Below are 16,006 nucleotides of genomic sequence, written 5' to 3'. Positions count from 1 at the left end.
AAGAGGGCTGGGGGAAGAAAAGGGAAAAGAAGCCACATTTGATTATTAAGTGAGATTATTTTAATATATAAGGCCTTCTATAAATATAAACCTAGCAAGATTTTAGAAGTCATTTTATTGATGAAATTTAGGTTTAAAAGTTATCTCACATTATATAATTAGAAAATGACAGAGTCCCTATTCAAATTTTTCATTGAGCTCAAAATGCTAGTGAGTATCTGTGCATGTGACTGTAAAATAACAAGAGAGCCATATGGCAGTCATATTTGGTATGTGGGTGGAGCAAATTACAAAACTGGTTCACAAAGATGGAAAAAGCAAGTGGAGATGAATAAGAAGCCATGATGAGAGACTGAGCAAAAGACTGATTCTTTTCTCATTTCAGTTCTTGATGGTTCCACTCATGCTGTTTTCATAATAGACCTTTAAGATTTTGTAGAGTGGTTTTCATTCTGCCACCAGAAAGTCTTATTTAAGACATACTAGGATTAGAGACTTTTGTACCAATGGCATCAAAAGGAACATTATTGTCGATTAGTATAGGTGAGGGCCGAGGGACAGGTAACACCTCAATGATGTTAGCTGAATTTTTAATGGTGAATAGTGTTTCAGTTAGACCAGGAAGTCAGAAAAGATAATTATGAAGACAATTATATAGAAAAGCAGAGACCCAGAACTTGATAAAAAATATGTGGTAACTCTGAACTCCCCCATCTGCTGGTCCTCAGTGTTCTTAAATTGAATATTCCTCCATATGCAGTCAGCACGTGGAAGAAACAGTTTTACAAGGGCAAAAAATTCCAGTCATTCATTATCTGAAAGTGTTGGCGCTGAAATTAGTTTTAATCAAGCATAAGATACAGAAGTAAAACAGATGACCTTAGTAAGAGAATGAGCAAATTTTTGTATCTACAGAAGTGGGGCAGGGGGTTCCCATCCATATCCTTGACAGATTTCCTCTTGGGGCTATGAAATGGCTTGTTCTTCAGTACCCATATAAAACCATCCACCATCATCCTAATTGTTGGATCTTGAAGTTCTTTAGGATTCCTCTGCTCAAAATCGAGAATTGTAGCTCTGTGCACTTGGCTCTCTACCTTATCGTTGCATAACTTTCATCTTCTATCATCTGCTGAGGTGCCATCATCAGGTGGAAGGAATCCTGGTAAACATTCAACAGTCAGCAGTAACCTAGCTCCCAGAACATCCAAGCCACGGCCCCAGCAATGATGGCAATGGTATTCCAGAATTACCTTTATTCCCAGATTTTCTGGGGTCAATACCTGCCTCAGTTACTAAAAGGAAGAGTCTTTCTGATCTTTTCAGGCCCCACATAATTTCTTTGGAGCAAAGTGCTCAAATACATAAAAGCAATCAGAGAACTATGAGAGTTTGGTGTCACATATTTTCCTCCATTCTATGGTAAGACAACACTTCCCCATCCCTGTCCCTCTCCTGCCCCATGTTCATGCCTGATGTGAGGGGAACTTTTGAAATAATAGGCAAAGATTATCTAGAACAATGTTGCTGATTTATGCCATAAAGGCAGTTTATAGAGAAGCACATCTGGTTGTGTTTTATGTGTGTGCACATCTGCACTGCTCAGCCTGTTCCTGTCCTGGACTTCTCATCATAGGCAGCCATATCTAACAGTTACCACTTCCTTAAGTCCTACAGGTACAAAATTTGTAGTGAGGACTGCATTTTTTCTAAACTAAAGTTTGGTAGATATTTTCTAAGACAGGCTCAATAAATTTCTTAAGTTTTATGTTACACAATTATTTACAGCACAGTTTTTATAAAATCGTTCCACATATCAAGGTTGTCAGAGAAGAAATCAGGTTAGTTTCATTGCAAAATTCCTCACAGAATTTCAATTTTTCTTTCAAGTCAACTCCAAAGGTAGAGCAGTCTAGGTTAATGAATAGGGAACAAATTAAGCTCTCATACTCCAGTGAGGAAAGAAGAAAACATTTCCCATTTCCTTTTTAAAGGGGTTAATGTTCCGGTGGATGGGTTATTTTCACCAGAGGGACCCTCTTGAGATCAAGGAAGGCTAATAATTCACTTAATTGCCTGAGAGTCTTCGTTCATATTGAGTTTTTTTCCCTACCCTCTTTAGTAACCTAGTGGTACCTCAGAACACTGATCTCCAGGGAGAAAGGGCAAGGAGTGGAAAGGTAGGTATGCCTTTGATATTCCTAGGAAACTAAAGTGACCTTCACTAGTCAGTGTTTGCCAGAGGACAAAAACTCCACTCTACAAGAAGTTATTTAGTTTATAACATTAAACATTAAATATATATCCGAGTTAATTATTAAAATAAAAAAGTCTACATTGACCATTAAATAATCCTTAGGATTATGAACTAAGAAAACAATGCATTGAGATTTTAGTTTCTATAGATTAAACTCATATGCAGAATTCTCTGTGCAACACTGACAGTGAAAGTTGATAGGAGCATGAAAATTTTAGTTGAGATAAATTCAAAAGACAATCTTGAAAAATATTTCTATGGAGCAAAACAAACTAGAAATCACTGAAATGGAAGATTCATTGCCCATTCTAAAACCAAGGTATTTCTTTAAATAAGTAATACCTGGTCTTTTATTTTCAGACATTTGTATTTCTATTTACTTCTACAGTTTCAGAGAAATTTTCTTCTGGCATTTTAATCAAATATAGGTCTTTTCTTTGATTATGACCCCTGAGTTATTACTTTTCATTGTGCCAATTTCTTGTTTAATTTCATAGAATATACTTCTACTCAGAATCTTCAAAGTCACCCTCATAGGAATCAAATATATTTTCTAATTTATTTGGACAGATTAAAACATACAATGACTTTACATCTAATTTATTAGATTTTTTGTACACCGTTTTCAGAGGGGATGAATGGTATTTGAAAACAGTTTTATTAATCATCAGAAGCCACTGAACATTTTAACTGCTGTGAGGATCAATTGTGTTTATTCTCCAAGGTTTCTAGTTGTTTGAGAATTATGTTGAAAGCAATTATAAGAATATAAACTATTGAGTGGAAGAATGATGAGTGCTTTTGACTACCTTACAGAAGGTTTTAAAGTTTTGATAGTAAGCATCCTCTAGACTTTCATCTAGAAGTTTGTATGTAAGAGGTTTACTGAGAGATGCTCTTGGCAACAGCTACAAGAGTGAGGAATGGTTGGGTAGAGGAAGAATTTGAGATGTGAGATGAAGCCTACAAATGCCTCTGCTAATCCCTAATTTGCTCTTGACCTCTGATGTCACTGCAAAGAAACTTAACTCTGTTAGCACATGTGTCTTACTCCAGGGCAGGCAGAGTTCTTGCTGTTCCCACTAAGTTATCCTGTTATTCTGTAGAATGTCCAGAGAAGAGGTCTATATATAGCCCAGGGGCCCAACATGGCCCACTGCCTGCTTTTGCAAATGAAATTTTATTGGAATGCAACCAAGACCATTTGTTTCAGAGTTTCATGTGGCTATTTTTATATTTTCATGCCATAAGAGCAGAACTGAGTAGTTGCAACATAGACTGTGTGGCTTGTGATGCCTAAAAAAGTTTGTCATTATTTGTTCCAACCCAACTTTAGGTTATATTGAGAGAGAAAACCAGAGAGCTGACAGAGCCCTGTGAGACCTTCATTTGTTCACTCATGGGGACACCCTCTAGAGAGTACAAAATACAAAATCTTAGAAATAATAACCTTAGTGTATTTGCTGGCCATTACTAATTAGTCTTCATTTCTTAACTTCTGATCAGCCTATTTTTATTGCCTTAGTGATAACTCCCTTGAGCTAAAGCTATGATTGTCACCTTCTTAGACTGTCCAATTTAGATGCCAGTCTATTTGATGATTTCTATGATTTCCATACACTCTAACTAGTCCAATGGCTGCCTTGAGCTCCTAGTCTCACAGCTGAATCCTCCCATGTCCCTCAATGGGCACAGACCTGTGCCATTCAAAATATATCACTCCTCACCCTTAGCTGGTCTTTCAGTGAAAGATTTGTGTTGCTTACTGGTCATTTCCAAATTTACAAATAAGTTATTCCAAGTCCTCTGGTTAAACTCACAATGTAATCTCCAAAGGGGATAATCTTGTCCCTCCCCCAGCAAAGGAGGAAAGGAGAACTCAAATGTCTCTTAAGTTTGTCTGGGTGTTAAGGTTTCCCCCAATTTTTTTTCCTTTTAGGGTTTGATCCAGAAGTAGGACAACTAGGGCCTTGTCTGCTCATTTCTAACTTCCCTCTTGCTCCTTGGGTAATTTCCACGCCCCACACTCAGAAACGATCCTTTCCAGTCCCTGTCTGTGAAGTTAAAACTATAAATAGTTTATAATATGATGCAAGCTAACTCCTCAGATTTTTGTTCTTGGTCTGCAAAAGCTCAGGGGAGTAGATCCAGAACATTATTTTCTTACCCTGAAGTCTGGCTTTCTAGAGCATTATCTGTCTTCCTCTAAAACCAAAAGATTAACTACAACTGTGTGCTATGATTTTAAATCATTTAGTGATTTCTATTATATCCTGTCCTTGAATTAGGCTCATGTCCTAATTTTAATAATGGATCAGCTACATGGGGTGGTGCAGGAATTCCAACTATGGAAAAGGAAAAATACATGTTGCAGTTACAAACACTGGTCTATTGTTAAGACATATTATCTACATCCATTTATGTATTTGAATTAATGAAATATTTTTATCCAGTCGACTATTTATGCATAGTCTAGAAAGCAATGTGATGCATTGCTGAAGCAGATTCCCATGGAAAATTTTCAAGTTGATAAATGTCTATCTTCAACTGTATTCATGGAACAGTAGAACATCTCTCTCTTTAACTGATCTCCTGTTGACAATTCCTCAGCTTGCATTTTGACTTTTCATTTTAATTTTATGCTATAAACCATGATGGACCCATTTCCAATCTTGCCTTCCCCACGTGATAACTTAAGCACAGTGTTCTTGACAGAGCCCTTGCATATTCTTAAAAAGTTAAGCTGAACCTCAGATATAGTAAGACTTCAACCTGCATATACTTAATGAGAGAATTCCTTACTCTTAGATGTCTGATAAACCAAGAAGGTTAAACTGAATGCTGAGCTTGAAAGGGAACTAGGAGATGAGAGAAATATAGAAAGATACTTGATATGTTGATTTGAATACTAAACTTGTTTCACAACAATCTGCTACCATAGGAATGAAGATATTTGTTTCCATATGAACAAACCTAATAGAAAGGTGAAAATGAGAAGTTTTTGAAGTAATTTAGTGAATACCCATGTGACCTGCCCACATGTACTTGCATTAATAATGGAAGTAGAACACTGGCCCAATATCAGGATCAGAATGGTTTGCTACAGTTTTCAGGTGCAAAAGTAATAGTCTTCACATAGAGTTGAAGTTCATCTGGATGATACCCTTACGGCCTTAATACCCACCTCACAGAAACATCTCTGTAAGAACTTATCACTAGGCCAGACATTCACCATTTTCAGTTAACCTCTGTACGTTACTAAGATTGTTATTCCTTTTGAAAATGCATGTGCTCTTGAGAAATCATTTTAATAACTAAAAGACATTTTAAATGACCAGTATGAGAATGACAGCCCAGAGAACACAGCTTAGAAGGACATTTGTATTGGAAAATTAAGAGTCAGCAGCAATATTGTTTGCCAATTCAATAGCTCTAAGAAGAAACCCTGAGTCTATGAGCACTTCACTAAATCAGCTGTAGTACTGACTGATGGTCCTTGTAGCACCGAAGATTCGCATTTTAAAGTGTTTGGCATGCAAAAGGAAGAACTCTGAAGAACAGTGAATACTTGTCACTCATAAATCCAGAACTCCAGGCCCAGCCCTTCTCCTAAACACCTTACCTGCATTTCAGGACTTCAGAATACTGGGGTGGTATACAGATAGGTCAAACTTTAAAAAAAAACAAAACAAAACAAAAATAAACAAGCTTTGCCTGCCAAATATTCATTACAATGCTTTTTTCACAACACCTGCTTAATAACTATTTAGTATTATCTTCTATAATAACTTTCTAAATTTAAAGAAATATTTTTTTTGGTGTAGATGGACACAACACAATGCCTTTATTTTTATGTGGTGTTGAGGATCGAAGCTGGGTCCCACCCATGCTAGGCAAGCGCTCTACCACTGAGCAGGAATCCCAGCCTCTCTACATTCTTGAATGAATGAATGTAGAACTTTTGCTTAAGTGAATGTTAGTACTATAGGTTGTTTAATGCCATGTTTATTTGATTAGTCCAGATCAGATCTGGATGAGACCTCAGAGATGATCTTATTCAACACTCATTTGTGATGAAATAGCCCTGAGTGGGGAAATAAGTTTTTCCAAGTGGTAGAGGTGAGAATAGGACTCAAGCTGACTCTAAACTGGATGCACTTTCAAGTCTTAATTCTATAAAGCAGTTTGGAATATTCATTGTTTAGTTGCTTTCCCGTTTGTTTGTATCAGACCTTAAAGCATTATTCAGCTCCACAGTCAAGATGTATCAATATCAGCTTAAGTTATTAATCTATTTGCTGATTTTAGATTCAATTTATGGCATGGATTTAATTTTTTGTATTATTTTCTTCCTTTCAGAAAAAAAAGTTCAACTGAAATTATTCAGAATGTCTTACTTAACATGATACAATATTCGATTGCTATGTCCTCAACAATCTCCCTAAGAAATATGTTCAATTTTAAATGGTCCTGATTTCATATCAATGCACAGAAGTCCTTGTCACTTTTTAAAATATCTTGTGAAGTGGGAATCTGTTTTTAAAAAGGTCAACAATCTTTGGGAGTTAGTGAATCAATACCATCTATTCAGGGATGAACTAGCACTCACCTATTCATGACAGTAGATAGACACATTTATAAAAGCAATAGAAGATGTCTCTAGGACAGTGGTGACACATCTTAAATTTCACGTAGCATTGGATAACAGCTTGCTACACTTGAGCAGATGAAGAGATAAAATGTCAGGCTGAGAATCTGGAGATTGGGAGGCTCAAGGCCGACAGCAGCAGAGTGAGGAGTGCTAGACTGGAAGTGGATTAGACACTCACCTCTGAGTCTAGGACCATGCCTTTCCTCCTCAGGGGATCTGATGTTCTGAGGATGTGTAGTGCCACCCTCTGCAAACACTAAGGTGGGTAGGTCCTTGATAAACTGAGAAATAAGTTAATGAAACCGACTTGAGGTCAATGGTATGCTTTGATTGAGTTACTCCTTTGTAGTTTAAAATTTTGCTGCACTGCTTTGCCAAATCACCCAATATTTCTCAATTTACAGCCTAGGCAAGAGCCAGCCAACTCTTATCAGGAAACATCTGCATCTATCTTCAATAAGAGCTGGAGACAAAATAATCAAAGTGAAGTTGAGTTCTATTATTTAAAGTCCCCCGGTTTCTAAAACCATAGAAACTGAGGTCTGATGATATTTCTGTTGATTGTTTCCTTTCTTTAGTTCTCCAGATTAGTAGGTAGTTTTCCATCATCTATTTGAACACCCCTTTAGTAATGGGGAAATGAGGATTTCTTGAAGGGAGCTATTCTTTATGTAGATAATTTTTATAGATCCATTTTTAATATGGAGTTGTTTTCTGTTCTTAAATTTTGAAGTCATTGAGCATTTATTTGTCTCAATTGGGATTTTTGTTTGAGACATCAGAATTTTTTTTTCTTTGGGACTAAAATGAGGCACAACAGAAAAGTCATGAACTTCCCCTGGAGTGAGGATATATGGTTGACATTATAATGCAACTAACAGGAAAGGAGACCAACAGGTTTGATGAGACATAGCTTCCTTCCCCCCAAGCATACAGGCAGTCTGGATGTTAAAGCATTATTTACAGATCAACAGCAGTCAGAATCCTCTAGACACCTCCAGAGACCAGGAGCGAGGGCATCCACTTCCTCTCCAGAACACCATAGCCAGCCTTCCTCAGTGGCTGCCAGAAGCTGTTGGATGCCTCATGGAGAGGCAGGTGGAATTCTCACCTCAGCCCAGGAGACCGCTGTAGTCCCCTTTTCCTAGGTGGATAAATGTCTTTGTTTCCAAGAAATGAATAATTGATTTGCACCTTTGACTTTTGATACCTTATTGACACCTTCAGGTCTAAGCTCTTTAGGTTTAGAAGTCCTTTTGTTTGTTTGTTTTTTGTTTTTTTGCCCATTTCTATTTTTTTGTGACCAACCTCCACCTCAGGAGAGCAGAGATGTTGGTTGTCAGATGTGGTCAAGTCAGAGCTCCTCTGCAGCAGTTGGGCTAGTAGGAGAAGACCTCTGGAGGTTAAGCAGAGATTGGGATTTTAGGGAGCAAGGACAGCAGGGGCGCAGTAGAAAGCTTCTGGAGGAGAGGTATTCAGAAAGGGTGGAAGGGCCACAGAGAATTTGGGGCTGATTTCCATGGAAAGATTACACCAGGCCAAGATTTCAAGGTTCGTGAGCCCTGTTCTGGGTCTCTTTAGGTACAGCTCTACCTGCATGTAAGGGATTTCAGGGGAAATTTCCCCTGTACTGTCTCTACCAAGCCCTTAGGAGTGCTCAATTAGAAGAGCTGGGAGTCCATAATTTATCAGAGAGCTTATATTGTAGGGCACATTGTAGGGCTCAGACCAGTAGTTTGATGAGTGCCACAGGGAATAAGCCTGAAACAATCCAATGTAACCTTCTGGCCATGGTTGACCTTGGATGATGTCTGTTGGCTGGAAGCCCTACTTCCCATTGGAGTTATAAGGTCAACCAGAGGCAGGAATTCAAGGAGATCTGATACTAGAATTCTTCAGAGTAAGCTTGTGAACATAAGCCGAGAATGCGAGAGACATTTTGTTTTGTTGGAGTACATCTTAATTGAAGTGTGCATTTGGACAGAGACCTTACTCATAACCAATAGGTCCTTGGGAGTGCTGGTGGTATTACATCTTTTTGGAAAACAAAGATGCTCAGAAACTCAGATATGTACAGAGACATAATGAAGAAGTATCATCTATTCAGAGACCCAGAGGGACCCAGAAGTTTTATAAATGCTCTTAGTATTCTTTTACTGGCCCTTTGATTTCTAGATAAACCAGCCTTTTTAGCAAAAACTAAAAATGAGGTAAATGAATCAGTTCTAAAACTGTGGTTTAGAGATCATTTCAGGGAAAATTTATTTTTAAAATTTGTTTTTTATTTTAACTGGTTATATATAACAGAAGAATGCATTACAATTCATATTAATACATATAGAGCACAACTTTTCATATCTCTAGTTGTATATGAAGTATATTCACATCATTCTTCATACATGTTCTTAGGGTAATGATATCTTATTCCACCATCTTTTTTACCCCCATGCCCCCTTCCTTCCCCCCCCCCCGCCCTGCTTGCCCTAGCTAGGGTTCATCTAATTCTCCCATGCTCTCCCTACCAACCCCACTATTAATCAGCCTCCTTCGATCAGGAAACATTTGGCATTTGGTTTTTGGAGATTGGCTAAATTCACTTAGCATTATATTCTCCAACTCCATCCATTTGCCTGCAAAATCCTGTAATTTTATTCTCTTTTACTGCTGAGTAATATTCCGTTGTGTATATATACACCATTTTCTTATCCACTCATCTGCTGAGGGGCATCTAAGTTTGTTCCAGAATTTAGCTATTGTGGTTTGTGCAGCTATAAACATTGGTGTGGCTTTGTCCCTGCAGTATGCCATTTTTAAGTCCTTTGGGATAGCTGGGTCAAATGGTGGTTCTATTCCCAGCTTCCTGAAGAATCTCTATACTGCTTTCCATTTTGGCTGCACCAGTTTGCAGTCCCATGGCTGGTCCATTATCTTTCCCATCCCACATTTAATGTCAATAACATCTCACCTAGAAGTTCCTGCTTGTCTCCCCTTCCCTCTGCCACATTGTCTTGATTACTTGCCAACAAGGAAGTAGGAAGTCTTTCTACCTTCCAAGGTCATCCTCAATTCAACTTTCTGTAGCATTCTAATTTATTTTAATAATGGAAGTTTTGTTAAGTGAAATTCTGACATTAGTCCTTGGAAACACATCAATTCTGGGCAGCTTATATTCCATTGTGTCTACAAATGAAGAGAAGCAGTAGAGAGCCCAGATAGGAATAAAGGTCTTTTGTGTAGTATGTCATGATCCCTGTTACCATGGGTAACTATGTCATATGTGATGAGGATCTATGTGCTATAAGCTCTGTGTTGTGTTTGGAATTTAGCTAAACGAATCCCAGTTTCTAAATGTGCATCTCTGTTTTCTTCCTGCTGAATTGATAATAGGGTTAAGAAACATTTTCAAACTTGAATATCTATACCCATTAACATGGCATCTTAAGCTTTGCTTTTTTTTAAGCTTGTCATAGTTTTATTTCTTAAAAGATTGGTTTCTCAATTGTTTTGCACTAGAGACTGTTAAATGGTGGCAGTTGTTCAGAATAACATTTTATAAATAAGTTGCTTTATTCCATGAAAAGTAATTCTGAAGTTTTAATGATGAACCTATCAATTATATTGTTGTTTGAACCTGCACCACCAGAAAATAAGGCAGAATATATTCCTCCAAATCAAAAATTTTTTTTTTGAGAGAGAGAGAGAGAGAGAGAGAGAGAGAGAGAGAGAGAGAGAGAATTTTAATATTTATTTTTTAGTTCTCGGCGGACACAACATCTTTGTTTGTATGTGGTGCTGAGGATCGAACCAGGGCCGCACGCATGCCAGGCAAGCGCGCTACCGCTGAGCCACATCCCCAGCCCCCAAATCAAATTTTAATGAACAAGTTGATATTTATTAGTTTTATTGTATGCTACTAGCCTTCAATTTTAATCTTAAACTTGATCCACCCTCCAGAGGGCACCCCTCTAACCTGGGTGAGGGTGGAGCTTCATATACCAACAGACCCTGGGTAGAGGGGACCCGCCCTCCAGGGGAGAAACCCATCCAACCTGGTTGCTGGGGGGCATGCTCCTTATACCACCTCACCCAGGGTAGAGGGGACTCTGCCCTCCAGGCAGGACATCCCTCCAACCTGGATGCTGGGGAAGCTACATATAACACAGCACCCAGGGTAGAGAGTGTACTCTGCCATCCACGCCGGAGACCCTTCCAACCTGATGGCGGTGGAGCCCCATATACCACTGCACCCAGGGTAGAGGACACTCCCCATTCAGGGGGGAAACCCCTCCAACCTGGGTGCTGGGGGAACCCTGTATATCACCACACTCTGGTGGAGGGGACCCACCCCCTACAAAGGGGAGACCCCTACAACCTAGGTGCGGGGGAAGCCCCATATACCACCGCACCCAGGGTAGAGGAGATTCCCACCTCGAGGAAGGAGACCCCTCCAACCTGGGTATTGGGGAGCTCTGTATACCATTGCACCCAGGGTAGAGGGGAGTCCCCCTTCCAGGGGGAGACCCCTCCAACCTGTGTGTAAGGGGGAGCTCCAAATACCACCACACCCAGGGTAGAGAGGACTCCCCCTCCAGAAAGGAGATACTCCAACCTGTGTATCAGGGGGAGTTCCGTATACCATCGCACCCAGGGTAGAGGGGAGTCCCCCCTCCAGGGTGGAGTCCCCTCCAACCTGTGTGTAATGAGGAGCTCCATATACCATCGCACCCAGGTAGAGGGGACTCCCCCAAATAGGGGGGAGACCCCTCCAACGTGGGTGTCAGGTGGAGCACCATATATCATAGCAACCAGGTAGAGTGGATTCCCCCCTCCAGGGGTATACTCTGCCAACCTGGGTGTCTAAGGGAGCTTGTATACCATGCCACCAAGGGTAAAGTGGATTTCCTATTCCAGGGGAGAGATCCCTCTACCATGGTTTTCAGGGGAAACTCCCCACCACACCAAGGGTAGAGGGGACTCTCAGCTTCTGGGTGGAGGACCCTATATCCTGTGTGTCAGTGTGTCAGGGGGAGCTCCCCACTGCACCCAGGGTAGAGTGGACTCTGCTCTCTAGGGGGAGACCCCTCAAACCTGGGAGCCAGGGGAGCTCCATGTACCACCACACCCAGAGTAGAGGTGAATCCCTGCTCCAGGTGGGAGACCCCTCCAACTTGGGAGCTGGGGTGGGGGTGGGGGGAGGGGATCTCCAAATTTCACTGAACCAAGGGTAGAAGGATCTCCCCACGCTAGGGGGGGTGGAACCATGCAACCTGAGTGCATGGGGGAGCTCTGAATACCAGGGCAAAAACAGGAGAGCGATCTCCCCCCCTCCTCCAGGGGCTAGAACCCTCTAACCACCTGGGTGTTGTAGGATCTCTGTATACCACCGCACCCAGGGTGGGAAGCCTCTGCCCCCCAGGGGGAAGACCCTTCTCACCTGGGTATCAGGGGGAGCTCCATATACCATCGCACCTAGGGTAGAAGGGAGTCCCCCCTCCAGAGGGAAGACTCCTTCATCCAGTGTGTAAGGGGGAGCTCCATATACCATTGCACCCAGGGTAGAGGGGACTTCCTGTTCCAGGGGAGAGATCCCTCTACCCTGGGTCTGGGGGAGGGGGGAGAAGCTCCCAGAACAACTAGGGTAGAGGGGACTCTGCCTTCCAGGGGGAGACCTCTCCAAACTGGGGGACAGGAAAAGCTCCTTATACAACCATACTCAGAGTAGAAAGGACTCCCCCCTCCAGGGGGAAGACCCCTCCAACCTGGGATCCAGGGGGGTCTCTGAATGCCGCCACAGCCATGGTCCAGGGCAATCCCCCTCCAGCGGGGAGACCCTCAATCCTGGGAATGGGGAGGGGGAGTTCCAAACTCCACAGCATCCAGGGTCTAGGGCACTCCCTTCTCCAGAGGTGAGTCCCCTAAAATCTGGGTGCAGGAGGAGCTCCCAATGCCAGAGCAGCCAGGGTGGAGGGCACTCCCTTCTCCATGGGTGAGACCCCCCAAACCTGGGTGCAGGGAGGGGGGGCAGCTCCACAAGCCTCCATAGCCAAATGTCTAGGGCACTTCCACTCCAGGGGAGAGACCCCTCCAACCTGGTACCAGGGTGAGCTCTACACTTCACCTCAGCCAGGGTCAAAGGCACTTTCCCCTCTAGGGGAGAGGCCCCTCCAACCTGGGTTCCCAGGGAAGTTATAAAAGCCACTGTACCCAGGGTCCAGGGCACTCCCCCCTCCAGGGTCCAGACTCCTCCTCCCTGGGTGCTGGGAGAAGCTCCTTACTGAGCCCCAGCCAGAGTTGAGGGCACTCCCTCCTCCAGAGGTGAGACCCATCAATCCTGGGTGCCAGGGGGAGCTCCGCACACTGCTGCACCCAGGCTCAAGGGGACTCCCCCCTCCTCCAGGCAGAAGACCACTCCACCCTGAGTGCCAGGGCGAGCTCCACATGCTGCTGCAGCAAGTGTACAGGGCACTTCCTTTTCCAGGGACAAGACACCTCCAACTTCCATGTCATCAGGAGTTCATCAAGCTGCAGCAGGCAAACTCTAGGGGACTCCCATTACCAGGGGCAACACCCCTCCACCCTGGGTGCCAGGGGGAGCTCTGCACACTGCTGCAGTCAGGGTCCAGGCACTCCCTTCTCCAGGGGCGAGACCTTTCCAACTTGGGTGCCTGGGGGAGCTAAAAGCCCCTGCAACCAGGGTGTAGGGCACTCCCCACTCCAGGGCTGATACCCCCCAACTCTGGGTGCCAGGGGGAGCTCCTCATGCCCTGCACTCAGGATCGAGGAGACTCCCCACTCAAGGGGTGACACCCTTCCACCCTGGGTGCCAGGGGGAGCTCCTCACACAGTTGCAGCCAGGGTAGAGGGCACTCCCCCCTTCAAGGGCAAGACCCCTCCACCCTGGGTGCTTGGGAGAGCTCCACATGCCTCTGCACCCAGGATAGAGAAGACTCCCCCACTTAAGGTGCAACACCCCTCCACCCTAGGTCCCAGGGGAGCTCCGCACGCCTCTGAAGCCAGGGTGAGGGGACTCCTCTGTGCAGGTGCCAGACCCCTCCACGCTGGGTGCCAGGGGTAGCTCCGCATACCGATGCATCCAGGGTTGAGAAGACTCCCCCATCCAGGGGCGAGACCCCTCCACCCTGGGTGCCTGGAGGAGCTCCTTAATTTTCCCCAGAAAGGGTCCAGGGCACTCTCCCCTCCAAGGGTGTGACCTCTCCACCCTGGGTGCTGGTGGTAGCTCTGCATGCCACCATACCCATTCTCCAGGAACCTTCCCCCTCAAGATGGGAGACTCCTCCACCCTGGGTGCCAGGGTGAGCTCTGCATGCTGCTGCAGCCAGGTTTGAGGGGACTCCCCATTCTAGGGGTGAAACCCCTCCAATCTGGGTGCTGGTGGGAGCTCTGGACACCTCTGCAAACAGGGTGGAGGCACTCCCCTCTCCAGGAAGGAGACACCTGTAAATGGGTGCCTGGGGAGCTCTGCACCCCGCGCTCCAGGGGAGGAGACCCCTACAAATTGGGTTTGGGGGAGGGCTCCACATGCCCCCTCAGCCAGGGTCAAGGGCACTCCACCCTCCAGCGGGGAGAACCCTCAACTCTGAGTGTCCAGGGGAGCTCCTAACTTCACTGCAGCCAGGGTCGAGGGCACTCCCTTCTCCAGGGATGTGACCCCTAAAACTTGGGTGCCTGGGGGGAGCTCCGAATGCCAGAGCAGCCAGGGTGGAGGTCACTCCCTTCTCCATGGGCAAGAACCCTCCAACCTGGGTGCAGGTGGCAGCTCCACAAGCCGCCACAGACAAGGTCAAGGGCACTTTCCCTTCCAAGGGGGAGACCCCTCCAACCTGGTGCCAGGGTAAGCTCTACACTTCACCTCAGCAAGGGTCAAAGGCACTTTCCCCTCCATGGGGGAGACCCCCTCCAACCTGGGTTCCCAGGGGAGCTCTCCAAGTCGCTGCACCCAGGGTCCAGGGCACTAGTCCCTCCAGGGTCCAGACTCCTCCCCACACTGGAGAGAAGCTCCTTACTCTGCCCCAGCTAGGGTTGAGGACAGTCCCTCCTCTAGAGGCCAGATCCATCCATCCTGGGTGCCAGGGGGAGCTCTGCACACTGCTGGACCCAGGCTCAAGGGGACTCCCCCCTCTGCCAGGCACGAGATCACTCTACCCTGAATGCCAGGGGGAGCTCCACATGCTGCTGTAGCAAGGGTACAGGGCACACCCTTCTCCAGGGGCAAGATGCCTCCAATTCCCATGCAATCTGGAGTTCCCCACACTGCAGGAGGCAGACTGCAGGGGACTCCCATTACCAGGGGAGAGATCCCTCCACCCTGCGTGCCGGGATTGGGGGGAGCTCCTCACACTGCTGCAGCCAGGTTTGAGGGGAATTCCTCCTCCAGGGGCGAGACCACTCCTCCTTGGGTGCCAGGAGAAGCTCTTCACCCCACTGCAGCCAGGATCAAGGGCACTCCCCACTCCAGGTGGGAGATCCCTCCACCCTGGGTGCCAGGGGATCTCCACACACCACTGCACCCAGACTCCAGAGGACTCCCTCCTCAAGGAGTGAGACTCCTCTACCCAGAGTGCCTGGGGTCCCACCTCAGCTGCTGCAACCAGGGTCCAGGGGACTCCTCCTCCAGTGGCAGGACCCATCCACTCTAGGTGCTAGGGGGAGCTCTGCATGGGACCGCAGCCAGACTAGAGGCGACTCCATTCTCCAGGAATGGGACCCTGCCACCCTGAGTGCCAGGGGGAGCTCCACAGGGTGTTTTACCCAGGCTCAAGGACACTCCCCTGTCCAGGGGGAGACCTCTCCACCCTGGGTGCTTGGGAAAGCTCTGCATGCTGCTGCAGCCAGGATCCAGGGCACTCCCACCTCCAGGGGCAAGACCCCTCCATCCTGGATGCCTGGGGGAGCTCCAAATGCCACAGCACCCAGGCTCCAAAGGCCTCCCCCCTCCAGGGGTGAAACCCCTCCACCTTGGTGCTGGGCAGACCTCAGCATGATGTTTCACCCAGGCTCAAGGGGACTCCACCCTCCATGGCGAAAACCCTCCAACCTGGTATCCAGGGGGAGCTCAGCATGCCTGCAGCCAGGGTGGA

Source organism: Urocitellus parryii, assembly GCF_045843805.1.
Source record: "Urocitellus parryii isolate mUroPar1 chromosome 10 unlocalized genomic scaffold, mUroPar1.hap1 SUPER_10_unloc_3, whole genome shotgun sequence".
NCBI lineage: Eukaryota > Metazoa > Chordata > Mammalia > Rodentia > Sciuridae > Urocitellus > Urocitellus parryii.
The sequence above is the reverse complement of the archived record's forward strand: the minus strand, read 5'-3'. Positions refer to the sequence as shown.